General features: G+C 39.3%; 1 protein-coding gene across 1 annotated transcript in view; it reads right to left on the reverse strand.

Moving 5' to 3' along the window:
• LOC134534107 (cationic amino acid transporter 2-like) overlaps window positions 1-23959 on the reverse strand; it is an 81439-nt gene extending 57480 nt beyond the window's left edge. Inside the window, exon 1 of the mRNA XM_063372163.1 lies at window positions 23715-23959. The gene's annotated coding sequence lies outside the window, so the exon portion shown is untranslated. The remainder of the gene's footprint in view (window positions 1-23714) is intronic.
• Between the last annotated feature and the right edge of the window lie 2345 nt (window positions 23960-26304).

Consider the following 26304-nt stretch of genomic DNA (forward strand, 5'->3'; position numbering starts at 1 on the left):
CCGCCGACGCACTTGCCTTCGCCGAGGATCCTCTCGACGCCTCGCTCGGAACTTCGCTCGGGACTCCGCCGCGCCCGCGACACTATCGCCCGGAACTGAACTCTTCGCCCTGGGACCTTCGTCCAGGGACTTCGCCGCTCTTTCGCCCGGAAACTCCGCCGCGGGAGAACTCCCGACTCCGCTGAACTCCTGCCCTGGAACCTTCTTCCAAGGACTTCGCCACTCTGTCGCACCCGCGGCACTATCGCCTCGGAAACTCCGTCGCGGGAGAACTCCCGACTGAACTCTCACTGAACTCCCTCTGAAGCCGGCGTCCCCAGGCGCTTTCCAGAAATCACGAGCGCGGCTGGGGCCAGTCGCGTCATTCCGCGCCGACCCGACGGCAGAAATCTCTCGAAACACGTGTCGGCGGCTCGCGTAACTCCGCAACTGTCAGGTTTCGGATTTCAAACTAACAGCGCCGCGCGGGGAGCTGAGGACTGGAGGGAGGAGAAGCGGCGACCCGGGTGCGTGCGGAACGTCTCATGTTGCGCGGCCACGTGATGTCAGCCAGCTGTGCACCTGCACGTGTCGCGGCCTTGCTCACGTTCGTAACAATATTAATTACATATGGAAATGAATGTTCAGTGATGTTTTCAAGTTATAGAAACATAATTTCATTTTCATACATCTGTAATCGCCCATGTGTTATTCGCCATTTTAAAGAATCTTTGTGGCGGAAACGGATGTCATTTTAGTTTCCGCTAGGCACGATTTTAATTGGCTGATTACATCCGACATTGAACATTTTTTAGAACCCATCCTATATGCAAAATATTTCATGGAAACTCAAGTCATCCAACTGCGCTATTGACGTTTTCGGTGACGTCATAATCCCATTTTTTTAGGCACAACATGTTGGAAGGTGTTGGAAGCGAAAATTTGACAGTGTGAAAGGGCCCTTATGGCCACGGCGGTTGAGTGCTGCGACCAATCAGCTCCCACCAAATTGATCCGGATACGATTCCCAACGGAGGTTAAAATCCAATTTTTTTTACCCGGAAAGTGGGAAACAAGACGGACATAGCCATAAGCCACGTGTTTCCGCAGTTTGATCTCACATCTCATTATTTTTAACGCAGTTCAACTTAAAACACCTTTTCAAGTAAACTAATTTTTACAAACATCCTTTGCATGAAATTTTTTTATTCGCATGCTCACAAGGACGCATTTTAAATATTTAGAGGGCATTCACGTAAAATGGAACTAAATTAATCTTCTCTTGGCTGTTTCACAGCACGATGTCCCTAAAGACTAGTTTACAACTGAGCACTTGATAATTAACACTAAGCATCATTTCTGTCCTTAAAATACACTTTGCATAAAGAATGTCAGTCAATGCCAATCATAAGCCATTACCTTTTTATGCATACAGTCCCATATTAAGAACGGCAATAAATAATTCTTACCGTTAATTATTAAGAACTTTAACGTAAACCAGCCTTAACAGAAATAGGTTTTGCTGTCTAAGACTACGTCTAATATTTTTTTAAATTGTTTGTTTTCATATATTACATTTATGTAGCAATAAAATCTTGTCTACAGGGTTAAAGCAAATGATCCGTACTGTCGTCCAGCGGGAAGGTCTCGGAACTGACCTTGAGAATGTCTGGCGAAGGCTCTGCGCACGTGAGCACTATGTTCGTCTTGGTTAGCCAACTGCGGCCCGAAGACCAGGCGCTAACGCGGATTAACTTAAAATGCAACACCTTCGTTCGGTCAATAGAGACCAAATACTAACTCCGCGCTGTTGCCGGATGACCGCGTTCGCGAAGCAAGGAAGACGAGTGGCAACTCTGTGCTGTAACTAACGCTCTTCATTTCCTTCGGAGATACGAGAACTGTGAGGGATTTAGAGGCAACCTAACAACCTGAAAATCGTCAACTTTTCGGAAGTAAATGTTGGCAACCTTGTGGTTGCTCGAAGCTGGGAACATTAATCGTATTATGTTTTAAGATGATTTATTTTTTGAATACTGAACAACCAAAATACTATGTGAAAATGCTTTATCTTTTGTTCTGAATATTGAAACCTGCATTGCCGCTGAAAATCATAACCTCAGTTTCTATTGAAGGAAAAATATATATATATACACACGAGCAAAGCACACACAAGATTTTGCTTTGGAGCCATGTTTATTTCATTGCTACCAAAATAATTTAACATTTGCAAAATATATTACAAAGTATAATATTTTTTACATTATAACACACCACTCCGTTAATACACCAATCCATAAATTCTAAACTAATAATGTTCGTAAATAATTAATTTTTTTTATTTATGTTAGTATGTTTAAGAAATTTATATGTTTTCTCTATACTTAAAACTTAATTATTGATATTGGAATTTCTCAATCGCACAGTTTTTTAGTGGCCATATTCCGCGATTACAGTTGTGCCTCCCACCCCCACCCCACCGGATCATCGGAATCCCTGTCCTTTACTTGAGTGATTTCAAGTGTGCATGCAACCTAGGCTTTCCTTCTACTACCCCCCCTTCTCCCCCTCATTTTTCTCCTTTCGAACACAACAGCGAGCCAGCATATCTAACCCTCCACTTTCCTTTGCGAAAGATACTACTCACATTTAGTCTCTCGCCCGTATTCCATTATCCTCCTTGTAGAAAAACAAATTTCTGTACTTTTACAAAAGATCCCTTTGGAAACCAGTTGCCAAGAAATAGTAGGTAATACTACAAGAAATATATCGTAGCTTTGTACAACACATGACTACTTATAGTTATTTTTGAATATATGAAATACGTTTTTAAATAATACTTAGTATTTCATTCGAAAATTGGCGAGTAAATTTACATTTCAATTGCCGTTTCATTCGAGCATATTTTTTTTGATACCATGGAAATGATAATCGAATATTCAATCATAAGACTTTATATTGTTTTATTATGCTTATTCATTTGCGCAGCTAATACTGAAAAGTTATTCAGTGAACGGTTTAGAAATATATTTTTGCCACTGGAGGTAATGGGACAACGTGGCAAGTTAAGAATACTAACCAGTATTATTGCGAACACTAATTTGTAGTGACTCAGTTGTTCTCATGTAAGTGCACAAATGTACAAATAACTGTAATTTTACATGAATATTTCTGTTCCATTTATAAAAATTAATCAGTGTATATTTAGGTTTGCTATTTGCCTTTTATTTCAATCTTTTAGTAGTTTACAAACATTTTTTGACCCATCCTACCCCCCAGCCCTCCCCCCCATAGCAACCCCTAGATTCGTCTCAGCACACTGTTCATTATTTGTCCTTGAAAGCGAGGATCACGCAGAAGGCAGGCTGCAGCTGTGATAATTCCCTGGGAAACTCGCACGTCTGCACGATAAGTGCATGCTTTCTTGCGATCTTTAGAGCTCCATTAGAGCCCTCGGCGAGTTCTGACAGGTTGAGAAAACACACGTGCTTGAGGGAGGGGAGTTCGCTGTCCTGTTCTGGGTCACGTGCGCACGAGTTTGCTCTCTCTCTCTCTCTCTCTCTTTCTCTCTCTCTCTCTCGCCCTGAGCGGCAACACGTGATTCGGTGAACGTCTCACAGCATATTTGTTTACATGAATTGAAAAAAAAAAAAATACACGTCACGAAACTGCTCAAAACTGTGCTTGTCATTTAAATGGAAAATCAGCACTAAATAAAAATAAAAAATAAGTTCTGAGAAGTCCAAGTGAGTTCTGCGCATGCACGCAATTTGGGCAACAGAACGGAAACGGATAGGACACCAAAATCCGTTTCCCTAAAAATAATAAGTAAACTGCCCGTGTCCTATCTTGCACTAGGAATACGGCTAGGGTTGTAGCATATACAACACGCGAACCCTCTTTTTTTTTTTTTTTTTTTGCGTTTTGAAATACCGCCCTTACAGTCATGTGCTCATCTTTGGAGCTTGTACGTACGGTGTATGAGTACATAATTAATTTAAGAGCACCCACCAAGTGGTTCGGAGACCATTATGCTGGCATGGCTGCGTTCACTTCCGTCGTGCCTATCCGTGTTGATAAGTTGGCCGACTAGATAAACAAAAAGTGTGACGCAATGGAAAGTGTTTTGGTGTCTGCATAACTTTCTCTGCCTTCCCCCCCCCCCCCCCTTTCCCAATATTTTTTTCTTTCCCTTCCCCGTACATTCCATCGACCTCTCTATTTCTCTTCAGCCGTTGCCCAACCAGAAGTGGCGAAACTCTGCAGCTCATGTAGCCAGCGACGAGTTACTGAAGCGTTTTTTCAATAAAGCTAAACATAAGCTGTTTTTTTTTATTCTCAGGTGTTGTAACTGTAATTAAATAAGGCAATAGACGTTTCTATAACTTTACTGCTTCAACACCACAATATAACTGACTGCCCAGCAGGCCATTCTTTTACCAACAACAAATACGCAACACAGAAATTACACCAACTTTACAATACTAAAAACTCACTTACCAACTGTAACATACACATCAGGAAACGTCTGGAAGAACAACCATAAAACATACAATCCGTTTTGAAGAATCTTTTACCCCAAAATCTCACTTCATGCTATCAGATCTTTAACTTCGAAACTCTATGGGTATCAAAGTAATAAAATAATTAAATACTCAAATCTAACTTTCCTTCTTTTTTTTTTTTTTTTTTTGATATTGCGTTTGTGATATCCATATAATATCGAAAATGTGATAACACTTGAATAATAAAAAAAAATTTGTTTCGGTTATTTTTAACTAAAAAAAATTATAACTTTTTAGTCTACAGCTTTTTTTTTTGTATTAGAAGAGAGAATTTGATTCTTTAGGTTCCCTAATACGGATGTGTAGTAGGTTCTTTGGAATGTATGTATGCGAGTATGTTTGGCTAATCGCCCACACTACCCTAAATTCAAAATACACCTATTATAAAATTATTTTTAATGTAATTTTATAACACTGTGTGATACGCGTGATGTATACCTACAGTAATAAGAACATCGTGGACTTAAGTTTCTACGCACATAACGTCTGCGCCTGAAAAAGTTTTGGGAACACTTCTATTCAAATGTGGTCGTCGGAAACGCAAGCGAACACGCAAGAAAGTATGAAGTTGAACAATACTTGCGTTGCGCTACTGCGGCTAGCGTAGTTGTATACACCGGAACTCTAAAATGCGATTTCTGTACATTTTCCTTCTTGCGATCTTGCGTTGTTGCGTAGTTTATAATCTAGGCCTAAAACCCGTTCTACAATGACACGGAAACGGAGACGGAAAACGTAAACGGAGACGGAAAACGTAAACGGAGACGGAAAACGTAAACGGAGACGCATCTCACGGAACAGAGTTTCTACAAAAGTACGCAGACGGAGACGGACTCGTACGGATCAGCTCGGCAATGCTGGGCTCTTCCGTTAATGTCGCTCCGTGCGACCAATTATAGATGATGAGTGTTTGGGTGCGGTGGTTACCATGTCTGTTTATGTTATAAACACGTTAAAACAAATGCCCGGCATGTGTTGCAATGTCTCATTTTTTTTAAACGTCTTTGAAGTAGGTACACATATGCAAAGTATCTCTCTATCTAATTCTCTACATATCTATACCTACATATATATATCTTCCTCTATCTCTCTTTATCTCTCTATATATCTCGCTAAATATCTATATTTCCCTCTGTATATCTCTATTTCTATCCTATATATACATATATATCTAAATCTCTATATGTCAGTCTATAGCAATGAAAATATTTAAAATATTATTATTTTTTTTTTTTAGCTATCTACATTTTATCTATCTTTCTACCTGACACAGGTGTGAAATATGTATGTACAAACACGCGCGCATTAAATGCAATGTTGTGTCAGAATTTCAAAGAAGTCGCTGAAGAACTTTCGGAGATTTAAGATTTTGAACGAACATTTACATTATATATATACACATATTTATATACACCTAAGTGTGTGAGTGTGTAAATTATGCCCGTTCGAAGCATAATATATATATATATTTAAAATTAAACTAATAATTCGTAACCTTGAAAATCAACCTGATTGTTTGGTCTCCTGGCGCCGTGTGGGAGCGGCATACGCGATAGCTAGAGACCGGAAATGTTCGCGGGTTCGATGACCTCCAATATAGACTCCAATATCCTCTACACACTCGGGGCAAATGCCTAGAGACCTGCAAAATTCGCGGATAGATTCGGTGATAGGCTAGAATTCATACACATATACCTCTTAGATAATTTTGCTATTGGCTTTCTGTTCATCTGGACGAATCTCAACCAGTTATAAACCCTCAACCAAAGCAGGATCGAATCACAGACAAACCAGCTGAGACGACTTACAAGTCGGCAGCCAATGAACTTGCGTTATTTGCCCGAGTGTACAGGGGCATGTGCAGTCTATCCTGAAGGCCATCGAAACCGCGAATTTTGCAGGTCTCTACAAATGCCAAATGTCCATTGGCTGCTGACTTGTGAGTCGTCTCGACTGGGTGGCCTGTGATTCGACACTTCTATGAGTGAGGGTCTCTAACTGGTCCTCAGTCCTCCAGATTAACAGTGAACCAACGACAGAAGCAGCACTAAAGGTATAATTATTTGAATTTCAGCATGACACGAAATGAACCCGCGAATTTTTCAGGTCTCTAGCGACAGCGGCGCAGCGGGCGCGCGCCAGGGGGACAGAAGCCCCGGCTGTGACAGCGACAACAGGCGGGGGGCCGAGGGGCGGAGGCCGAGGAAGGTCGCGGTGCGGCCGCGCCTCGCTCCACTTGCAGCCTTCCTTGCAGCCCCCCCCCCCCAACCCCCTCTCCCACAACTACCACGTGACTCGCAAACACTTCAGCCGTAACCACACAGGAATCGAGAATATTTCTGTACCTTCACAAAAGATTGTAACTTTGTTCACCACATGGATAGGCTATAGTTATTTTTGCAAATATTAAATACTTTTTTTTTTGACGTGACAACGTCTAATAAATCGATGGACGCCGGCTGCACGCGCGAAAAAAAGTGTCCCGTAACGCACATTGTCCCGTTTCGCTGTGTCCCGTTACGCTCATTGTACGCTTGCGCCGTATCTATCTCTCTCCCACTCGATTGGAACAACCATCGATTTTACTTTTTTTTCGAGGCACATTAAACTTGTAACACTCCCATTCGTTTCCTACTTTTCCTATCATCGTCCTATCCTTAACAGAATAACACAGATTGGAAGAAGTTAAATAGCAAACATGTATAAAATTTGTAGTTAAAATAATCTCTTCGTTAAAGTAATAAACATATTTGAATTAATGAGTGCAAATAAAAGTAAATTCATCAATTAAATTGTAGATTTCATTTCACTCATTCTTTGTATCCATAAAAATAGTGATAATTCAATAAAAATGATTCAATTTTATTCATAAAATTATGCAATCATTTCACCAATGTTTTGTTATGACGTTGTCACGTTAAACTATCGTCCGTAAACCGACTTTACAGACAACCAATTTTTTTTTTAGAGATTTCTTAAGAAATTTGGCTCATAATTTTACATTTGGGGAAAGAAAAATCGAATATTAAACAATTTGACTTTATTTTGTATCGTACATGTGCGCACTTAATACTGGAAAGCTATTCAGGGACTTGTTTACAAACAACTCAACTATCAGAGGTACTGGGACCACTGAAAGCGTACATAAATTCCCTTGCAAGAATACGAAAATCAGTATCACACTGCGAACACTATTTTTCTAGCGATGCAGTGGTTTCCACGTAAATGTGCAAATTTACAAATGTTTGTAATATATATTACAGTTTAGAGAGCAACGATATTATTCCACGTACGCATTCCGCTAGATGCTGTACTGAACGTGCTGGTGTGCAAGCAATGTCAGGAAACGCTAATCTGCAATGTTGCAGGTGCGAACAGTAGATCACGAATGTGAAACTCGTCCGCATGGTTACACTACTCCAGCATGGTTACACTACTCCAGCATGGTTACACTACTCCAGCATGGTTACACTACTCCACTGGCCGGGAAGACGAGACACCGAACCATAGCGAGGTTTAAATCCTCAGCGGTAAGCAAGCGACGGACCCGGGATCGGATGTTTAGAGTTAGTCGAACGCACTAGCAAACCAACAGTAGATACACCGCATTTCGTTTTAGAACTGCATTTTTAAGTGAGTTATTAAACAAAAAAAATTTTTTAGACAGGAAACACCCGGTAAAGATTCTTGAAAACAACCGAGTGACAACTTGTAATTAACCTTCACCTTCATTTCTCCGCCATGTAATTGTTATTGTCACCGCTCAAATTTCATGGCTGCCATATTGCACGACGAGAAGACTGCAAACCAGTTCTCAGCCTTTTGCGCTTAGAGGCGACCCCGCGCCAGGAGCACCAGCGAGCGTCGACTCTTAAGGCCCGACGTGACCTTCGTTTTTAATTTTAATGACCGCTGCTTCTGCAAACTCACGTGGCAGATATCAGAGAGCCAAGGCTGATTACGGACTGCGCTGCATAAACTAAACCAACCCCGGAATAGACCGGCGACTGTTGAGTAGGCCTGCAAGTCGCGGTTGATTACCGAATCGTTCCAAGGCCCCCAGCAGCCGTGAAGACAAATGTGGAAGGCGTTAGGACAGGTCTACGATGGCACGGAAACGGAGACACGGATCACGCAAATGGAGACGGATCTCTTGGAACATTTCACTACCGCGTCTGCTGCTTCCAGAATGGTCGGTGAACTTAACCAATGAAAAGCAACGAGAATGTATTCCAAGGTTAGGAAATATTAATTTAATTTTAAAAAAATTACATATATGATGCTTTGAAATAATAGAACTCTAGATATTCTTGTACTTGAAACCATTTTTTAAAGTATTTAGAACATAAACAAACATGTCCACAGCCGCAGCCAAGTACTCGGCTTCTATGGGTCACACGGAGCAACGTTTACGGAAGAGCTGAGCATTGCCGAGCTGATACGTACGGATCCGTCTCCGTCTGCGTACTGTTGTAGAAACTCTGTACCGTGAGATGCGTCTCCGTTTACGTGATCCGTTTTTGTTTCTGTGTCATTGTATCAAGCATTGCCCAACTTTCAACTTCTTACATTTCCACCTTACAATTTATTTTTGAAGTGGAGTGATCAGAAAACTTTTAAAAACGCAGACGATATGCGCATACAATGCCAGGATTATTTTTGTAATTGGTTTTCCCTTGTTAAACTTTTGCTCAAGGAAATAAATAACAATTTAAAATCAAATGATTGAACACTCCAAATGTTTTCATGATAAACAAAAAAATAACAAAAGAATCCTAAGGAATAAATTAGTTTTCTACTGTTTTACGATTTCTAGTTGTAGGTCTGATGACTTCTTGCAACTTACGTGCTTTATAAACGACCGTGATTCTCTTGCGTTTGTTTCGTGCTGCGTCGTCGCGTCGTTGCGTTCCTTACGTAGTTTATGAACCCGGCCTTATGTTTTTAGGAGCACTGACGCAAAGCGAAGGACGCGATACTACAGAAAAGTATCACGTTATTGCGAACAATCTATTGTTTCCGTATAGACAAATAAAAATAAACGATTATATAAATAATTTCCATCACATATTCTCTACACATACGACCTCCATCAATGTTGATATTTATTTTTAATTTAAATAATTGAAAACCGTTAACAATTTTCACCTTAAATTCCCGAAGAAATCTGGTCACAAATTATCCAGGGAACTTGGTACATTTACCTCATGTACGTAAATGTACAAGTTCTAAGTTCACCTACTTTAAACGTGAATCTACAACATTAATCTCGGAATATCACAAAAAAACATTCAAAATGACGTTAAAACTCATTCAAAAACAATCAAATTTCATCCACGCGTGTTTTTACTATCAAAACTAAACTCGGAAGTCGAAATACGGCGTAATTTTCACGAAGATTCATTGACCAGAAATTAAAAAGATATCTTCGTTTATTTGAGATGAATTCTTCGTTGAAAAATTTACTGTAATTTCTAACAGTGAAGGAAATTCGTTTGAATCGATGTAACGTTCATTCGGAAAAATCTCTTTGCGTGAACACATTTAAAAGATTTCACAGTTAAATTTAGTAAACAAACCTTAAAAAAAAAATATATTCCAATAATAATTATATTTAAGCACTAAGTCGAACCATCACCCGAAAAACAAATTTTGAGAAAAATTTCATTGAAGATGTGCCCGCGGCGTGATGGACATAGGAAATGACGTCACAGCTGCGTCACAAGGTGATTGGCTAGCTTATTATTTTATTCGTGTCGTGCACATTGATCCTTTTTTTTATTCCAGCATTAGCCGCGGCTTAGAATATCTCATCCCTATTACAATTATTTAATTGACAAGGCATTGGTTGAAGTATACACAATCGTTACTTAAATATATTGTTGCCTTCACTTAAAAAAAAAAAAATTGTTCTTACATACGAAAATCTCCTAATGGTTTCCCGAGAAAATAATCAAGCAATAAAGTAATAAACTACAAGATAGTTTTTTTTTTTCAGTATCATGTGTTGCAAAAATGTATTTTAGCCTATCAATAATTTTGATAAGTAAAATGGTTCATGAAAACCTGAAAAACTGAATTATGATTTCAATCACCTTAAAATACTTTGAAGGATGTAATATTTTGCCTACCGAAGGAGCTATGAATTTTCTCGTCCTTCAACCTCTATTTTTTTTCTCACCCTTTTGAACTAATAGTTGGTGTTCAGAAAAAAGTTTTCGACGCTACACTCTTAACTTCAAACATATGCAACATGTTTCGTATTAGGGGAGTTACAGTAATTTTTCAGATTTTCGAAAAAAAAACAATCTTCGTTTTCACCCCATTTGCGATTTCGGATGAGGATTTCTATCTGTATATTTTAAGTATCAGTCTGAAAGTTATCGTGTCCGTAATAAAATATGATGTATTTTATAATTTTTATTTGTCGATGTTTTTGGAGTCTTAAGTGTACCTACCATGGAAAAAAAAAGGAAGAAATTATCCAGACGTCGCACCATGGTAATGCTTGCAAATATAGTCAGCTGTGTTATGAAAGGCAAAATAAAGTTTACGTCATCTCGTGTTGTGAACGCTCGTTAGTCTTCGAGACGCGATAAGTAGCCACGATAAGTTAATAGTGGAAATATTCCTAGCAGTGGCTAAGATGGCCTCTAAAAATTCTGTGGAGTTAATTCATCTCAACTTAGGTCTCAGAAACAAGACACACAATTGATTTTCAACTTCCACTACTAGTAGCCTTGCTTATAACTTCTGTTACTCAGTTGAACATGGCTAACACATGCCATCCACCAAAATGTTGCAAGTCTTGCGGCCATAGTTTTACCAGTAAACACGAAAACTACGGTAAAAAGATCTTTAATTTTGTAATATTTGGTTTGGCAAAATCTGTAATCCGGCACCGACAGAGCTGTTCTCGTTTTTCCTGCAGATTACAGCTGTTAAACTTGGCCGCCAGGTCCCATTACTGAGCTGCCGTAGTTTTTATTTCGCTTGGGGTTTATAGTTAGTCAGTGTTTTTTAGGTAGACCTATTGTAGCCGTTACCATGGTGTGACTTTCGAAAAAAATTTATATAGTTTTTCGTTCCATGGTCCATAGACCCCAAAAACATCAACTCGAAAGTTTATATACGTAGCCTATATCACAATATTTTGGACACGATAACAGTCACAATTTTTCACAAATCACTTCCAAACTGACACATAAAATCTAGTAGTGATATCAGTTGAGTTCGTTAATGGGCAATATCCGAGCAAAGGGGTAGAAATAGGGAAATGTTGTTTTTTTTGAAAAAAAAACAGAAAAATCGCTGTAACGCCCATATTATGGAACATATCATATCCGTTTGAAAGTACTATCACTTGTAGGAGTAGTACAAAATATTTTTTCTGAATAAGTTTTTAATACGACCAAACATAACTACAAGAGGTTGAAAAAACAAAGGTTGGAGGACAAAAAAAATCATAACTCCCTTCGTAGGCACAACATTGAATTCGTTCGGATATTTTGTAAATGTTATAATTTTTATCTAAAACATTTGTATAAAATAACTTTTCTTTAGATGAACAATTGCTGCAATGGGTTGAAAAATTGAGGGGTAGAATTAAAAAAAAAATCATAACTCCCTTAGTAGGTGCACTATCAAATTCGTTCGAATTGTTTTTAAATCTTGTAATTTTAATCTAATACTTTTGTCTGAAACAATTATTGATAAGACAAACCATTGTTGCAGGGGTTACAGTGATGGGATACCGAAACTCGTATGATCCAATCACATTGCCGTCTGGACAGACGGTAAAATGCCGTATCGGCCAACAAACAAAATAACTCCATCTATATGCGTATTGTGCGAATTTAGCAGAACTTTAACTTCTTCCGTTGGATTGGTTTGACACCACGCTGAAATTTACAATACTTTGTATATCGCACATTCCAGATAAACATCCTAGAATCTTCTTCCTGAATTCATTACTGCCAACCGCTGCACGTAGTTCCGCTTAATCTTCAACTGTAATGCAATCGTTTTAACAGAAAATGTATCGGGACAAGTATTTTCGGAATTGAATTCTTTCTCAAATGAAATAGAACACGTAGCAGGAAAGTCAAAACTGTTCAGATTAGCTGGAATGCATCATTATCTGTTTTATTTGTAACAAACAATTGCCCTTTTTTTTCTAATCGTTTGCACACAATGTAACCATTCTTCTGGAAACTGGCTTTCATGGGTTAAGGATCGTGTCTATATATATATATATATATAGTGGGCGCTAACAGAACTCCGTTAAAGCCAGCTGCCATTGGTTAGTAGAAATCTTTGGACTCTACTCTCACTCTGACCAAAAAAAAAAAAATCAGTTACGCTACTAAATACATAATGGAAGTTTATAACCTGTGCAATTGATTCGGGAATTTACTATTATCCTATATTATTTTACGAAAAGGAAGGAATGTATAGGAAATGTACCATATTTGTACGGTGAATGTTTCATACAAATTGTATGGGTTTCATTACATGTTTAGGAATGTTATCAAAATCCCTTGATCGAATAACGTTGATTCATTTGTCTAAACAACCAACTTAATAAGAAAGCTACTTGTAGTTTTGCGCACTTGAGGCTGACTGCTGGCGCAGCAGATTTCAGCGATACATCATCGTCCCTGCCCATGCTTCTCTGGCCGACACGCGCTCCATGCAGAGATAGCGCGGCGTGGCGGCGGGAAGGGGGAGGGGGGCACGCTCGTGGCATCGCCCCCCTGTGTCCTGTGTGGGGACCTGGGGGGAGGGGGGACGCCCCGCGGCCTGATTGGCGCTAACAAGCCGCCCGTGGTAGCGATCACCCGGCCTGGGAAGAGTCGCAGCCCTGGATGGGCACAGAGACCTTCTCCGGAGGGAAACACCCTGAAATATGAGCTCATTCGAGTCCTTATATCCTTCCAAAAAGGACACAAAATAGGTGGGTACTTCTCGAAACGTGGGTACCCATCAGGTCCAGAGTCCATCACAAGAGTGAAATACCCTGGAATATGAGTCCCAACAGGCTCCAGAGATACTTTCCAGAAAATGGCACCTTGAAAAATGTGCCCATACAGGCATCAAAATCTTCCCCAAAAATATATTCTTTATATATGAGTACTTGGCATACCAAGAGAGGAATTTCCTGAAATTTGAGCTCCAACAGACTCCAGAGATCCATTCCAGAAGGTGACAACTTGAAATATGAGCACTTAGTGTGTCTATAAACCCTTCCAAGAGGGAAATACCTTCAAATGCGAGCCCCTACAAGTCCTTAGATCTTTCCCAGAAGAAATACTTTGAAATATGAGCACCAAATAGGTCTACAGACCGTCATTAGAGGGAATTATCTTAAAATATAGGCCCATACCGTCCTTAAGATCTTTCCCAAAAGGAGAACCCATGAAATATGAACACTCGGCAGGTGTATAGATCCCATACAACAGGAAATACCTTGAAAATTAACCTTACAAGCCAAGAGATCCTTTTTAAAAGAGTACTCTTGTGGGATAAATTTGCTATTATCTTTATTCATCTGTATAAATATTGAGGAAGTGTGCCGTAAAATCTAAACGATTTCATACCAAATCTGTGAATATAACAAAACTTTGTAAATTATTACTTTCAGTGTAAGTAATTCTAAAATATTATAAGTTTAAAATGTTCGCAAATTTGGTTATTTAAGCTAACTATTAAATTATCGAAATTTACTCAATATGAATATTTTATTAAACCTTGAATTACCTTAGCGCGCAATTGTAGGACTTAACAAAAGGTAATAACAATTTTAGAAACCAAAGAGAAATTAACACGCAATTCACTAATTAACACACAATCAACTCCAAGTAGTGTCCAATTTGTTATAACTTTTGCACAAGTAGGTAACAAAGATCATTAGAATTATCAGAATTACTATTATTATAAGTTTTCAGCAAAATTATATTAAAACAGAATAGCTGAGATTTCTTCTCAAATATAGAAATATTTCGTCGAATTTAGGTATGTAGTAATCCAAACTTGACTAATTCTTCTTCTTATATTAGTTTATGTCAGATACAATTACACATATTCCCTTAAATTTTCCAAACATAAGCATTATGCTCAAATAAAACTGTCATTCGTGGTGGGTAAATATAAACTGAAGTTTCCAAAGAGTTGAACATGGATACCTTTCTTCCTCAGCAAATGACTAGCCAATCAGAGTAGCTGTTACAAATTTACAATATTTCTACATAAGTGTCAAACAGGTTTCACAGGTCATTTTTCACGTGGAAAATCTCGCTATAACATTATCTTCATTCAAATCGACGTTTGGCAGCCATATTATAGCTTTAACTTAGTTAACAAGTGTATAATTCAATAATATAAAATTTAGAGCATGAAATACAAGTTAAAACTGCAAATAAACTTTCACATGAGGTATTTTAGTAAAGCCAAAATTATCTCCCGGATACATTTTTTTTTTTGCGCCAGGCTGACGCGAAAATCAGAGGCGTTTTGACCTTGTAACTTGGCTGCACGTGATTGGATCAACACTTTGTCATCTCCTCCTAGTTTATTTCTGGCTCAGGCTCGTGTCAGGGTCGGTCTCGCCAGTTCAGGACGTGTCAAAAATACTGTTCTCCAATCACCATAGTATAAAGCGGATGCATAACATGTGCTTCTCCCAGTCTTCTTTGACACAGAAGCAATGTGTAAAATTATTGTGCTTTTAGTTATTGTACCCGTCACTTTAAAAAAAATTTCAATACGTCATGTTAGGTTAAAAAATGGGTGCGTGTACTTAGGTACGCGCGTGAGAAGTTATACCTCTTTGGCATCATTAAAAAATAGTTTTTAATTGCATGCAATAAATCATGAAATCATTCAACGATAAAAGCTGTTTATTTAATCAAGCGGACGGGTTCACCCCAAGGAGAAAATTGACGCGGGGAGACCTCGTGGACATAAAGAAATGACACACACTCACTATTTATGTGTCTATGAAGCATGATTTTTTTTCTGCAATTTAAATTGTAATATACAAAAAGGGTATTGAAAATTGAAACAAATATGGCGACACTACAAACTGTCAGGATCTTTATTTTTTTTCTTACTCTCTACTTAGTTCCTTACAATAGCATTCACTCTCGCTCTCTCTCTTTCTATTCCCCCTCCCCAGGAGCGTTAAACGTTTAAAGCAACCTTGTTGGAAGTCGCATTAGAAGTATAACTTCAAAAATTTTTTGTCAAAAAAGATATGTTTATTTTAAAAAGCCCTAAGCACGACTTCATTGAGAACGGTACACTCAAACCCATATCGACTGTTGATCGAGTCAGTTACGTAAGGTAAGCTGATGTTATCATACAGCGACACATGGAATAATGATAACTACTAGCTGAAGTGCCCGGCGTTGCTCGGGCTTAACACATCATAATATAAGGAACATCACTGCCGAGTTTCAAGTCTGAAGAACTAGGACATACACCATAAATCCGGGAAATTTTGCATCTCGGTGCATCAAGGCTACGCATCAGCAAAACCGGGACGCCAATCTTCAGCTTCATTTTGTAGGAAACGCCAAACGATAGCGCGTTGCAAATTCAAGGCAACGCCATCTATTAAGAAAGTTCTAAACTAAACTGTTTTTTTGGCGCCTTTAGTTCGTTAGCAGTCGCGAGCTTCACCAAGATGATGGGTTTCGCCAAGGAGAAGGGTACCAAGTTGAAAGTGTGGCGGACATGGAGAAATGACACAAACTAACTGTTTTTACTCCCTTAGCGAGTCACTCTCCGGCCCATAAAACTATCTACATACAAAAAAATTCGTGTCGATCTGTTGCTCCGTTGCTGCGTGAAAGAAGTACAAACAGACAAACACATTTTCTGACGTGACAACGTCTAATAAATCGATGATCGCCGGCTGCACGCACGAAAAAGTGTCCCGTTACGCACATTGTCCCGTTTCGCTGGGTCCCGTTACGCTCATTTTATATTGATCTTTGCTAACCTGAACCTCCTAGCATTGCGACCGAGTCCGTGGCGTAATTCTGTTTTCATGCATTTCAATGTAACATTTTCATTGCTCTTTGCTAACCCGTTCCTCCTATTAGCATTGCTGTAGAGTCCGTGGCGCAAATATATTATTTTTGACTGCATCTTGGTGTTGGGTAAGCCATTTTCCTTCACATCATCCTTGAAACACTCCCATTCGTTTCCTACTTTTCCTATCATCGTCCTATCCTTAACAGAATAACACAGATTGGAAGAAGTTAAATAGCAAACATGTATAAAAGTTATAGTTAAAATAATCTCTTCGTTAAAGTAATAAACATATTTGAATTAATGAGTGCAAATAAAAATAAATTTATCAATTAAATTGTAGATCTCATTTCACTCCTTCTTTGTATCTATACAAAATAGTGATAATTCAATAAAAATGATTCAATTTTATTCATAAATGTATGCAATCATTTCATCAATGTTTTGTTATGACGTTGTCACGTTAAACTATCGACCGTAAACCGACTTTACAGACAACCAATTTTTTTTTTGCAACAATGATATTAGTAGGGATGATTTAGAATGTTTCTGGTGGGTAACTAACTGCTGCCTTGCAAACCTGTCGCAGAACTGGTTTGTCTTTTCTCTGCTCAGTCTTCTCTGTGTGAGCGCGGGTCAAATGCGAGTTTTCCTGCCCGCGGGGAAGAACCCGGCATCGTTCCAAGGCCTTTCGCGGCTTCCCTTCCTCCCCCCCTTCCCACAGGGGATAACCTGTGGTCAAGACTTCATGAGGAAAAACTGGGCGTACCTTCCTGCGGTCGTAAAACACTGCACGTCCCGGAAAAAACGTTCACACACTCGGTACGGCAATCGACGAACACTTGAGAACACAAGCACGATGGAATACGGGTGGTTTCATTTACTTTTATTCAACAGCATTTAACGGTCTCAAATTTAAATTTAAAAAAAACTTAATTTTCTATCATGTCGCTCAACACTTTATCATTTTGTCATGATCGCCTGGACGCAAGGGCGAATCCAGAGGAAGGAGGTGAATTGAACCTCTTTCGTGGAAGAGGAGGGTACATGGTGCTATACAATAATAAACAGATGATGCAGTGTCTCTATTTCGATAGCATTTTAAGTGTTGCAATTACGAAAACCAAACGGTTAATTTTTTTCCTCCGAAAATGTTGTTTATATATTTTTTTCCTATTTCATTTTTTCTACTTAACCTTCAACCTGTGCCTGGACGTCCAAAAATCTACACTCCCGCAAAAAAAAAAAATATTTGAGAGAAATTTACTACAGAAACAGACCTAGCATAACCTGTCTTCTACTTTTAAAACATAACAAAACAAATTTTGGTGCACAAAAACAGATTCCGCTCGAGTTCACTATAAAAAACAAACATAAATGAGTGCATAGAAGACCACGCTCACGACTTGTGCGAAATAAATTTAACAGTTCAATTATTATGTTTTAATATTCAACCAATGATATTTTACGATGAAAATAACCTATAGCTATTGGTAGCGTTGATAAAAAAAATATATTTTAAGTATGATTATCCAGTGCTAGTTGTTCAGCAGCATGTCAACACTTTTTTTTAATCATAAATTTTATTAGTTTATGTAGAGTAAGCCTAAATTATAGTAAACAACATTTTAGGAATCAACTTTTCTTTAGTATTTCTATAAACATTTATTACGAGTCTATTATTTAAATATCTATTATGATAATTTTAAAGTAAGAATTGAGAAAATTTGTATCTCAATAATTTCCTACCAGCGTATGATAAATAAATAAAAACAGTTCCCAACTACTGCAAAAATACCACTCCACTCTGCCTTCATTGGCTGTTGCACCACCATACGTCCGTAACAGGAATAAAATCTAATCATTTCCCACCTACGCGCATGACTGTTAAGTATGTTGTTGTGAATCAGTAGGTTCGTTAAATTGGCGGTCAAATATTGTGCACACGACATACTTTTACCGTTAATTATTTAAGTGAAACCTTTTTTTACAGTCGGTAGAGTAACATCAGAATCACAGGGTAACAGAAGTGAGTAGGTAACGGAGTCAGCGTATGTAACGAATACCGCTCGATGACGCGGGGTTAAAAAAAAGATTTAAATTGAAACATCTTTTCAGCCGGTTACAGATGGCAGCAGCAGAGGACGATTTCGTGAACTTTCCAATACTTTTGTAAACTCTATCATTCTTTCTCATACTTTTGCTTGGTTTGCATACTTTCGTAACTCGTAATTCGGAACTCTCTCAGCTACTGAGGTATGATCCCGGCATTATCATTAGAATTGTGACAGTACGTATAGTTATTTTCACTACGGTTATGCATCATATTTTAGCTATCATAAACATAATCATTCATTCTTAGATTCCATTGAAAACATTGAATAAAACATTAATAGTAAATAAAGATCTGTTTTCAACGCATGATTACACGTGTTTCAAAAATTAGCTTACCCTAAAAATTTCTTATCCCTCTTATCAGCGAAGTTTCACTTATAATACGCGTGGCAACCTCGCACTTTTTTTCCCCCCTTGCTTCCGACTCCAGCCTAGTGGGTCGCTCGACTCAGGAACAATGAATCTGAGGTTCTTCGCGTCTACGAAGGTCCTCTGCGGAATGTGTGTCGTGTGAGTCGGTTTCCGCGCTATCGGGCTCTCGTATGGAAAACTGTGCCATCGCGCTTGTTCTCACTGTCTTGTTCTCACGCTACGTGCGCGCGCGAGCCACCCACACGGGAAGCCTACAGTTCACAGGGATGAGAGCCACACCCGAACAATACCGAAGTTCTCAGAAGTTTGCCGATAACTCGTAAAAAAAAAAAAAAATTGGTTGTCTGTAAAGTTGGTTTACGGACGATAGTTTAACGTGAAAACGTCTTAACAAAACATTGATGAAATTATTGCATACTTTTATGAATAAAATTGAATCATTTTTATTGAATGATCACAATTTTGTATGGATACAAAGAAGGAGTGAAATGAAATCTACAATTTAATTGATAAATTTACTTTTATTTTCACTCATTAATTCAAATATGTTTATAACGAAAAGATTATTTTAAACATAACTTTTATACATGTTTTCTATTTAACTTCTTCCAATCTGTGTTATTCTGTTAAGGATAGGACGATGAAGGAAAAGTAGGAAACGAATGGGAGTGTTTCAAGTTTAATGTGCCTCGAAAAAGTCAAATCGATGGTTGTTCCAATCGAGTGGAAGAGAGATAGATGCGGCGCAAGCGTACAATGAGCGTAACGGGACACAGCGTAACGGGACAATGTGCGTTACGGAACACTTTTTCGTGTGTGCAGCCGGCGTTCATCGATTTATTAGACGTCACGTCAAAAAAAAAAACATACTTCAAGCATTCATAAATTTTTTACGGTCATAGAGTGTTTTAAGTAACGCTAACCTAACCAAACTTTTGATTTCAGTCGTGGAAAAATATATAGTAAGGCCCGTCTACAACAGTCCTAATGTGAATGACGTCACATTGTCGCACGTAAAACGTCCCTGTCTACAATTGTGATGTCGGATGTTCAAATCTACTGATTTCTAAAATAGTCACTACAGCGCAGTAAATATACAGCGTCAAAAAAAAAATTCCTACTGTTTTTGTTTATTGTTTTAATGTGCAGCTAATTTTTGAATATCCATTTAAATTGTAAAAGTTGCGGAAGTTAAATAATGTTTTTTTTTTCTTATCCTGTAAAGCAGAAGTAAATACTAATAAATTAATTTGTGTTTGGTCCTTTGAAAAGCGTCAGTCGCAAACGGACAGCACCGATCAGTATTTTGTCTTGGTCTTCTTGGCTTCATACCACACTGTCCGTTATTTCATGTTTACCTCTTTGAAACGGTAACAGGAAACTGCAAATATCGCACGAGTTTTGTTCTTTGCAACCAAATGACACTGACTGGGACAAAAATTTCAAGTTGACCAATGTATTCGGACAATCGCCCACACCACGCTTGACGTCAATATAGTCAATCAGCGATCAGTGTCCGTCAGACGCAATTTGGGGGATTGCAATTATTGTAGACGGGTCTTTATATTATATTACACTGGCCGACCCTAACCTAACCTTTTATTTCGGTGAACTTCGGAAGTGTTCGGGTTGTGGTTGTGGCTTTCGTCCCTGTGAACTGTAGGCTATCCCCGCCCTCACACTAGCCCGTCGTCACAAAGAGCACGCTACTATCGCAAATAGCGATACGATCCGAGCTCTTCCGCGTATGGACGTGATGTGCGCTTTGTTTGCGCTTTTTTTCCCTGTAACTCTTCGGCTGAATACGCTCGCCTGCCCTCAGAGGAAGACTATACTGTTCTTCTGTCCTGTCGTTCGTCGCTGTGGTTTACAGAATATTTGTTTAGTCACATAGCTGAGTTCTCCTGTGCTCTCTGGGTTGTTGTTTTGTCCACATTATCTGTTTGGTATCATCGTTGGTTTCAACTGTCTGTCGCTATCTTCTTTTTTTGTCTGTCTTTATTTGATATCCTTGCTGCTACTGTCTCGTCGTTTGAGCCCGCTGTGTCCATCTGCACTGAAATAAATTTTTGACTAATTCCTTCCACCGAAATTTTGTGCTGCCTTATATATATATATATATATATATATATATATATATATATATATATATATATATATATATATATATATAATTTTTATGGTTATATTTTTTTGTTCGTTATTGAGGTGTATTATGACCTACAGTGTAATCGGCAATGGCGTATGTCCAAATGAACATTTTGAATAGGCTAATTATAGGTGAGTGCATGCACTTTTTCGCGAAAAAGATTTTCAGACCAGCTGATTGTAAAAACTTTGTAGCAATGTCCCGGGTTTCGTGGTTGGCTGGGTTTATTCCAGGTGCATGTATGCTGTCGGCACCCCAATCAGAGCCGTCCGGTGCGGAAGCCAACGCGTCCTGAACGGCCCGCCCTAAAAGGGCAATGGCTTCTCTTGCAGGCGGCCCCCAACAAGGAAAAAGCAAACGATCGCTGGCGCGGGCATACCTCATTGCAGTCTAATGCGCGATTAGATTATTTCGCGAATAATATACGCCCATAAATATAGGTTAATATAAGTAAATATAAATGGCATATTTCAAATTGATTCCATTTTTATCAGCACGATTATCGATTAAACAAAGCTATAGTAAATATGACAGCGGGAAGAGAAAGTTATTTGCCTCTAAAGACTTGCAAAAATTCGTTTTATTTTCTTCTGCAGGCTAGAATCCACACACTTATGTACACAAAAAGTTAATGCATTTTGTTCATTGGCAGCTACGATATTTCAAATTCTGTCCAGAACGCATATGGTTAGATCATACGAATGATAATTTATTTCTTTTTTTGGGTGGGGCCATTCAAACGTATGTTATTTATTCTAGCCTGTCTAGCAGGTTCAATTATATTAATCGCGTATAGGATCTGTGCCAGATTTGGTTTCAAAACGTTTCAACTTCTAAGCACTTCATATTACTATATCGCAGACCTTCGTGGTCAGAGTCGCTGATTCTGGATTAAGGCCACATTCTTGTAAATCATGATGTGCCCGATGTTTCGGCGTGCCCTTGTAGCAGCCATCTTCAAATGCGATTGACAACTCCCTTGTATACGGCAGCAACGTCGGGTCATCCATAAACTATTCAAACGTGGCTTTAACTCAGAAGCAAAGAAGAAGTTCTGCTTCATACTGTCAGGGACCCTACCATTTCGCGGGGTATTTCATCACCAGGCTGCCTTAATATCTCTGTGTACGTTTCTTCGTAATTAGTGGTTGAACAATCGTTCGTTATTATTTGGACGTGCCCTGACAACTTCGTGACAATGTAAACATTTAACTGTCGGGTGTTGATATTATAAGTGGTTGCAGTAACCAATGAAAAGTTATCTCTTCTTATATAGTAATTGTTTTGTATAATTTTATAAATATGTTCTTTGGAAACTAATAGCCATAACGTTTCTATGCATTCCTACTACGAATAAAATATTGAAAATTTCCCAATACACTGCCGCGCGACAAACAAATTGTTTAATGTATCTCCATGCTTATCATACTACAAAAGACATTGACACTATTATATTTTTAATTCATAAACAATTTTTAAATAATTCATCGCAAAGTTTACAAGAAAATGTTCAGACAGAATATTTTGTAAAACTTTGTGGAAAATTCTGTCTCTAATGCTTTTTTTTTGTCAATTCCAAATTTTATAAGAATTGTTTTTATTATAAAACTATGGAAAATGTATTCATTACTGAACTGCGGAAGCACAAATAAAATATTTTGAATAGACAATATTGATGAATAACATAGCTAATGTTAATTATCAACACATTCCTGCTTTTTAAATTTAGCAGATCACTTTTAGTGTCTAAATTAAAGTGGCAAATAATAATGGCAACATAACTTAAATCAAGTACTTATAAGATAACATAAATCCATATCAACAGCCTCAAAACCAATAATATGACACAATGTTTAAAACAGAGCTTTGTGTATGGGTCCGCTGAGCCATTGGTATATCTATGTGAGTGAAGTGAGTTGATAAGGTCGACCTTCCCTGGCTTATCACAAGCTCACTCAACTTTATGACTCAACAACGTAAAATTGTAAGTAGGCTAACAACAACGTGAAAGTGTGAGAAAAATGCCAACCAAATACAGGTACATCAGAATAATATTGTTATTGTTGGTAAACTAGTTTTAACATAATCTATAAAACTTTATATATTCATAATACTTTAATCCAAATAATATAGACTACAGTATAATATCATTAATTAATATCATTGTTGTTACAACTTTCTATATATATATATATGCATACATACATATGTAATCACCTATGTTATGGGTAGAATATTATTGAACATATAACATACAAAGGGAAAGTAATATGTATATAATGTCCTGATTATCGGTTGGTTACATTTTTAGTCTGTCTTTCAAGGTTATTACTAAACGTAGGACGATAATTTTCACTATACCTTTATTAGCCGCTAAGAAAATAAAGGTAAGCAAAACGTTTCCAGGTTGTAGGTTACTCAAATGCTTTCCCTTACCTCAATTGAATACGGTGATAGCGTTCCTAGAAAAAAAACCAGTAAGCTAGATAAATACGTACCTAATGTGCGTGAAGTTCAGCGGCGAGACAGACTGGACGGACGAGGTCTCGCCGTCCGCGCGCGCCCAAGTCCGAGTTTAAAACTCGCGGGGAAGAGCGGAGGAATTGCGATCGCCGCTGACCGCCGCCGAGTTCGCACTCCGTACAACCGCCTGCGACCCACTAAAGGAACCCCCGCCGCCTAGCAGCGCGCGGAACTTCGCGCCAGCCAGCCGACCTCCCACTCTCTCTCCCTCTCTCTCTCTCTCTCTCTCTCGCCGAGGAGGAGAGTCCTGCGACGGCGCTGCGCTCCGGTGGCGAGCGGTGGTAACTATCCCTCCCTCCCTCACGACTATCCTACACGAACACAACGTCCACCGCACGGCTGTAGCTTCCGCAACTCGCGAACCCACAAATAAAACAGCTAACTATATTTCCACGAACATTTTCATAACTGTGATGTTGCCTTAACGAAACTTTGTGACTTTTTTTTTTCAATGTTGCTGATACGTTTCTGGAGTATACGCTGCTTTGTGGGGAAGGTCATATCAAGCAAGGGCGTAAGCATGGGGTGGGATGGAGATGGAGGATATTCCCCTTTACCCAGAAATAAAAATAAATCCAAAAACATATATCATACCCACTGTTATGATTACAATTGTAATTCCATTTTATAGTAGTTAAAAAAAGACCTCATATTCTTTGTTCACTACTTCTTTATTTAGATTACACTGGATATTATATACAATGATATAAAACACACTTCCCTGTTGGCTTCCATCGTTTCATCTGTCCTTTCTTGCCAACCTTATATACACAACTTCCTCCTAGCGATCCATGTATTTCTCTTCTATTACATCTCCCTTTCTTAACAGTACTCTTCCAAATACTTAGGTCTATGTACATGACGTCCACTTTGTGTTATGAGAGTGGTGGCAGGTTGAGCCGTGGCTAACTGATTGTCCTCGTGGTGTAACATCTGATTGTTATGTTGATCCCACTGCATTGTTTCCTTAAACTCCCTACCTACTCTCATCATCCCATCCTTTAAAGTCCTCGTCTATACTTTCCCTTCTTCCCCTCGCCTTACGGTTTGTCTCACCTCCTTCCCCCTCGTCGATCCTGTTCTTAACTCTGAACTCGAAATTGTTAGTTCCTTTATGCACGTGAACTCTATTTCTTTCAAACTGCTTGCCCTCAGGGGTCATAATCACATATGATCGTGGTCTTTTGGAGGAGTACCCCAGTACCTGCCCCATGGTCCTTTCCTGATACCCTTGTCTGTTATAGAATACAAGATCGCCTGGCTTGAAAGGCTTGAGCCTTCTTGATCCCCTATTGTAATACTCTGACGCCGTCCCCGCTACCTCTGAGTATTTAGACGTGATTTTGTTCAGTTCGTGATCTCAGGGAAGGTTCGGCCTTGTGGCTAGAGGTAGGGGTCAACGCAGTAGGGCCCCCCGAGCTGTTGAGGCCACTCGGGACGCCTGAATAATAACACAAAACCTCTTCAGATAGTTGGTGAATTTAATACAGCACAGCCCAATACATGGTGCTGCCCGTTCTGGCCGTAACGGTTTGCCCGACGCGACTAGTCACACGCGCAGCTCACTTCCTCAGTGGCGGCTCACGATTCTTATGCGCGTGAGGGGCAGACTCGTATACGTGACGCGAAAGTTACAAAAGACACTCTGACATGGCACACGATATTTTGAAGCACAATACACTACACTAATACCTAGCTCTGGATAAACTGGGCTAGCAACACGTAGGCCCGTGTCTCCGGCGACTCTACGTGGTGACTAGGTGTGTCCCAGGGACTGAATCGTTATTAAGTTTGGTGGCGCACTGCAGTACGACGGTGATACATAAGCCCTGACATGACGAATTACACTTAGGCGAACAACTATTCCGCTAACACATTACACTTGATAAACTGGGCTAGCAACACGTAGGCCCGTGTCTCCGGCGACTCTACGTGGTGTCTAGGTGTGTCCCAGGGACTGAATCGTTATTAAGTTGGATGGCACGTGTCGCCTGCTGGCTGCCCCGTGCGGGCCAAAACTAAGTAGCCTGTAGGCTAGGTTGGGCGTGAAGCGCCGACGTAAAAACACATACTCTCCCCACAGTACTTACGTATGACGTAAACACTCATCTCGGAGCACTGATTGAATTAAGTTAAGTACCTCATGGTAAATTTAGGCCGACCGCGGAACTGTACAAAAGGTTGAAAAGAAATTACACTATGGAAAACTACATGTCGGTGAATGCAAAGGTTGAAGGTTCCGCGTTGCGCGCAGGCTGCCGGCCTGGTTGAGCTCTCGAAGGACACTAGCGGTGTCGCCGCGCGCGACCCCCCTCCCCCGCCAGCCCTCCCGCGGAAACGTGTGAATTTCGCGGGAAACTGAACCGGCCAGGTTCGGGACAAATCGCACATTGAAACATGATTTTGCAAAGACTTAATTATTAATTAATAAAAAATAATGTTTAATAAAATCCTGTGGAAAAACATAATTATAACAATTTGTTGTAGTGCGGCGGAAGGATATGCCACACCCGGCCGGATCCTTGCGCCGGTGTAGCACTCGTTGTATGGCGTTCGCCTCGTCGC

Source organism: Bacillus rossius, chromosome 7 (assembly GCF_032445375.1).
Source record: "Bacillus rossius redtenbacheri isolate Brsri chromosome 7, Brsri_v3, whole genome shotgun sequence".
NCBI classification, from domain to species: Eukaryota; Metazoa; Arthropoda; class Insecta; order Phasmatodea; family Bacillidae; genus Bacillus; species Bacillus rossius.